We start from the raw sequence: 6,143 nt of genomic DNA, 5'->3' as shown, positions 1-6,143 counted from the left end.
TAGAAAAATGCTCTGAACTCTAACCACATATGACATTAAATCATTTCAAGAAACTCAGACTCTAATTATAAAAACCTCAGTGGTAAACTTAGCCCAGCATATGGAATTAATTTGTATAATTTTTACTGGGTTTCAGATATATCACTTGGAAACAAGATTACATTAAATGAGGCATTTATTCCCTCTAAGGATAAATTAAAATTTTCAGAGCGAAAATTACAATTTGAGCTAAATTATCAGATGAGGAGTTAAGAGGTGTAGAGAATTTAAGTGACATCCCCGAGGGCGTAACACTATTTAAGTGCTCAACAGGGAGTAGGAACCAATCTCCTAACTCCAGGTGCAATTTCTATTGCCGTTTCCATACCCTTTCTACTTGGTCTTTTATCTTATGTTTCTTCAGAGTTTTACTGTAGCCATGCTGAAAATAAGCATTCTTTTTCCCTCACCAAGATAATTCAGATATAGTTGGGCAAAGAGGGTAGACTTATGTGATTAAATGCCGCAGGTACTGTGATAGCACTATTGTAATTGCTTGCTAGATATTAAAACATTTCCCAGTGAAAAATAGAACCTTGAGGAACTAGAAGGCTAATCTCAAAGAGAGCTGATGAATTCTCTTGAGGAATGAATTAAGAAGACATCCCACTGCACTCATACATCCACCTTGAATTCTTTTAAAATACATTCCCAATGGGTTTAAAATGATCAGTTTCCACCAATTATAATTTCAACAATAGGAAAATAATCAAATGAAATCCAGTCTATAAATGTTTGAGAACACTATACAGTTTTTAAAATTATGTTTTAAAGAATATTTCATGATACAGGGAGATGTTTTTGATAAAAACCTTAAATGAAATAAAGTTATGTAGTATGATTTTATTTTTTTAAAATATATAGATATATTTGTGTGTATATATGTACATATTTTGTACATATTTATGGATATAACCAGAAACATGGTAAATTGTTAATCTTTGTAATTTCTAGGGCTTTCTTGTTGAGTCCCTTTTTTAATGTTTTCTGGGGTCTATAATTAACATATATTTTCCAATCATAAGACAAATGATGTTGAAAAAGGTATTTTCTCAGTTGTATCATAGGAGGGCTGGAACATACTTTGAATATACTTATTTTGAACAATGTTTTAAAGTTTATAAAAGTTTTCACATATGCTGTATCTTCTAGAATCGAAGAAAGATTAATTTTTCTTTTTACAAATGGCACTGTCATTGCTCTAGGTGAATCAGGTAAGCCTTAGTCAATGAATTGAAAATAGTAAGAAAAATAAATTTAGTCTATGTAGGGAAAATTAGATCTAAATTGAGAGAGATGGCTTAGCAGTGCACAGCTCAGACACTAGAAAAGTAAAATTCTTCCTCTCATTGTATAAAAATTTTGCATAATTGTTTTATTTTTAACTGCCTGAAATGGTGGAAATCAGGTTTAAAAAAAAACCATATTCAGTGAATGCAAAGGCTAGATACTGCTTAATGATAATCATCATAATCAGTAGATGTTAAATCAATTAAAACATTAATAAGTAAATAGAAAATAAATCAGAAAACCCAGTGCTCCAACAATCTTCAGGGGAGTTAGATTTATATCAGTGTATATTAACGTAATTCATAAAGTAATTCTCCTAAGGAAAATAATTGCTTCCTTGTTGTGTCAATCTCATGAGATTTGGGTGATAATTACATGAGGCAATGCATATAAATTGCTTATCAGAGTACCTAGCGCATAAGTATTCAGCTCAATACATTAGTCTATCTCTATCATTATCATTAGTATTATCATCCTTGTGTATGAGTAGTCACTGTACTATCTTTGCTGAAGCCATAACAATCTTGGCTGTTTCACTGTTCACATGAAACTTGAAGAATATAGATTGTATTGAAATACTCATTACTTATCCCAACAGATTTTAGTTCTTAAGTATCATTTTCTGTGTTTTAGTTTTATTCTTTTTTTCTATCTTTTATTCAATGATGCATTTGAGCTTAAAAGAATTCTAAGACAGAAAAGAGAAAATTTGTATTCCTCTCCACCATGAACTCAATAGTCCCTAAAACAAGCAAGCAGAAATGATCTCAGGGACTTGCAATCAAGGACTTAAACTAAAAGACATAGGGGCTGGACCAGTGGTGTAGTGGTTAAGTTCTCGAGCTCTGCTTTGGTGGCCTGGGGTTTTCAGGTTCGGACCCCAGGTACCGACCTACACATCACACATCAAGCCATGGTGTGGTGACACCCCATATACAGGATAGAGGACAATTGACACAGATGTTAGCTCAGGACCAATCTTCCTCACCAAAAAAAAACCAAAAGAAAAAACCTAAAAGAAATAATGTTTATTATTTAATGCCCCTTTTAATTGCCTGCTATAAAATTCTCCTACCTAGTTTCTAAGACCCCATATATCAAGATGGCACTTCCCAAACCCAGTAAACTCTAATCTGTATGGTCATATCACTATACCAAATTATACCCCTGACATTCCTGCCACAGCACTCAATTTGTCCAAAATATGTGAAAAAATTCTATCTTCTGCCTTGTGATTGTTTTAAAATATGTCCACAAATTCTTTGACTCTCTTTCCATCAGTAGGTGGAGCTTAACTCCCCTCCCAGTGTAGACATTGACTCAGTGATTGGATTCTAATGAATAAAATGTGGTGGAACTAATAGTATGTCACTTCAGAGACCAAGTCCTAAACGGCATTCTAGCATCCTTTTTTATCTCTCTCAAATCACTTACTCTGTGGAATGCCAGTGGTCACATCATGAGGTCAACCAATCAGCCTGCTGAAAGGCCTGATTAGGGATGGCCAGCAAGGAACTGATGCTTCCTGCCAAGTGCCACGTGACTGAGTTTGAAAGAGGGTCCTCTAGTCCCAGACAACCCTTCAGAGACCGTAGCCCTGGTCAACATCCTAACTGCAGCCAGACGTGAGACCCTGCGTCAAAATCATTCAATGAAGCTGCTTCTGAATTTTTGACCTACAGAAACCTTAGGCAATCAATGTTTTCTGTTTTAAGTCACTATATTTTGAGGCAATTGTTTTCACAGCTGTAGATATAACTAATACCTATTTTGGTGCTGGGAATGGGTGTTATGGCAGCATAACAAAAGCCTAACATCTTGGAATGGATTTGGAAGCTAAAAAGAGTTTGAGGAAAGCATTTGTGAAAGCATCAAGAGCTTTGAAAAAGCTGTAAAATTGCATAAACTTTGAGAAGGCTGCAAGTGAGGGCTTATAAGAAAGTATGAAAAATCTTAGTCAGGAAGCTGAGGAAGGGGGGTCTTTGTTACGTAGTAACTGAATATTTACCAACAATATCATCTACAGTGAGGTAGAAAGTAGCAAATATACTTACTGAACTGAGTGAGCTACTTAAGGGAATTTCTAGATCAGGTGTTAAGGTGCCACCTGGTTTTATCTTGATGCTTATAATAAAATGTGAGAGAATTGAAATCAAATAAAGAAGAACATGAACCAAATAGAGAGGAAGTCCAGATAGACCCAACATAGACCCACATATGTGGTCAATTGACATGTGATAAATTTGCACAGGCAATTCAGTGGATAAAAGAATGAATTTCTGAAAATAGTGCTGAAACATATAGATGTAGATATGGAAAATAACAAAACTTCACCCATACTTTATATTATAATCTCCCAAAATTAATATTGTCAGGGACCTAAATATAAGATCTGGAACTCTAAAAAAAAATATTGTTGCAGCTTTCAGTTAGGCAAAAAAGATCTCAGATAGAATGTAAAACATGAATCATAAAGGAAAATTTGATAAATGGAACTTTATTAAAATTGAAAACTTCATGGAAATGTATACCTAAAAGAAGTGAATGCTACTGTACATAATTATACCACACATCATTTCGGCTATTATAACAGAAACATCATCGACTGGGTAGCATACAAACAACAAACATTTATTTCTCTCAGTTCTGGTGGCTGGAAAGTCCAAGATCATGGTGCCTGTATATTCAGTATCTGGCTAGGGCCCACTTCCTGCTTCTGAGATGGCACCTTTTCTAGGATTTCCCCTCATGATCCAATCACCTCCCAATAGATCCATCTTCTTCTTTTTTTTTAATTGAGTTATTGATAGGTTACAATCTTGTGAAATTTCAATTGTACATTAATGTTTGTCAGTCATGTTGTAGGTGCACCACTTCACACTTTGTGCCCACCCCCCACCCCACCTTTCCCCTGGTATCCACTAAACTGTTCTTGGTCCATAGTTTTAAATTCCTCATATGAGTGGAGTCATACACAGATTATCTTTCTCTTGCTGGCTTATTTCACTTAACATAATTCTCTCAAGGTCCATCCATGTTATTGCAAATGGAATGATTTTGTTCTGTTTTGCAGCTGAGTAGTATTCCATTGTATATATGTACCACATCTTCTTTAACCATTCATCTGTTGATGGGCACTTAGGTTGCTTCAACGTCTTGGCTATTGTAAACAGTGCTGCAATAAACATTGGGGTGCACAGGACTTTTGGGATTGCTGACTTCAGGCTCTTTGGATAAATACCCAGTAGTGGGATGGCTGGATCGTATGGTAGTTCTATTTTTAGTTTTTTGAGGAATCTCCATACTGTTTTCCATAGTGGCTGCATCAGTTTGCATTCCCACCAGCAGTGTATGAGGGTTCCTTTTTCTCCGCAACCTCTCCAACATTTGTTGCTATTAGTTTTAGATATTTTTGTCATTCTAACGGGTGTAAGGTGATATCTTAGTGTAGTTTTGATTTGCATTTCCCTGATGATCAGCGATGATGAGCATCTTTTCATGTGCCTATTGGCCATCAGTATATCTTCTTTGGAGAAATGTCTGTTCATGTCTCCAGCACATTTTTTGATTGGGTTGTTTGATGTTTTGTGATTGAGTTCCGAAGAGTTCTTTATATATTAAGGATATTAAGCCTTTGTCAGATATATGACTAGTAAATATTTTTTCCCAGTTAGTGGGTTGTTTTTTTGTTTCAATCCTGTTTTCATTTGCCTTGAAGAAGCTCTTTAATCTGATGAAGTCTCATTTGTTTATTCTTTCTATTGTTTCCCTTCTCTGAGAAGGCATGGTGTCCGAAAAGATCCTTTTAATACTGATGTCAAAGAGTGTACTGCCTACGTTTTCTTCCAGAAGCCTTATGGTTTCAGGTCTCACCTTTAGGTCTTTAATCCATTTTGAGTTTATTTTGGTGAATGGTGAAAAAGAATGGTCAATTTTCATTCTTTTACATGTGGCTTTCCAGTTTTCCCAGCACCATTTGTTGAAAAGACTTTCTTTTCTCCATTGTATGTCCTCAGCTCCTTTGTCAAAGATAAGCTGTCCATAGATGTGTGGTTTTATTTCTGGGCTTTCAATTTTGTTCCATTGATCTGTGCACCTGTTTTTGTACCAGTACCATGCTGTTTTGATTACTGTAGCTTTGTAGTATGTTTTGAAGTCAGGGATTGTGATGCCTCCCGTTTTGTTCTTTTTTCTCAGGATTGCTTTAGCAATTCGGGGTCTTTTGTTGCCCCATATGAATTTTAGGATTCTTTGTTCTAACTCTGTAAAGAATGTCATTGGGATTCTGATTGGGATGGCGTTGAATCTGTAGATTGCTTTAGGTAGAATAGACATTTTAACTATGTTTATTCTTCCAATCCATGTACATGGAATGTCTTTCCATCTCCTTATGTTGTCATCCAATCCTCTCAGAAAGGCCTTGTAATTTTCATTATATAAGTCCTTCACTTCCTTAGTTAAATTTACCCCAAGGTATTTTATTCTTTTTGTTGCAATTGTGAATGGTATTGTATTGAGTTCTTTTTCTGTTGGTTCATTACTGGAGTATAGAAATTCTACTGATTTATGCAAATTGATTTTATACCCTGCAACTTTGCTGTAGTTGTTGATTACTTCTAACAGTTTTCCAATGGATTCTTTGGGGTTTTCTATATATAAGATCATGTCGTCTGCAAACAGCGAGAGTTTCACTTCTTCCTTCCCTATTTGGATTCCTTTTATTCCTTTTTCTTGCCTGATTGCTCTGGCCAGGACCTCCAGTACTATGTTAAATAAGAGTGGTGATAGAGGGCATCCTTGTCTTGTTCCTGTTT

Source organism: Equus caballus, chromosome 2, assembly GCF_041296265.1.
Source record: "Equus caballus isolate H_3958 breed thoroughbred chromosome 2, TB-T2T, whole genome shotgun sequence".
Taxonomy (NCBI): domain Eukaryota; kingdom Metazoa; phylum Chordata; class Mammalia; order Perissodactyla; family Equidae; genus Equus; species Equus caballus.
Note: the sequence above shows the minus strand (reverse complement) of the source record.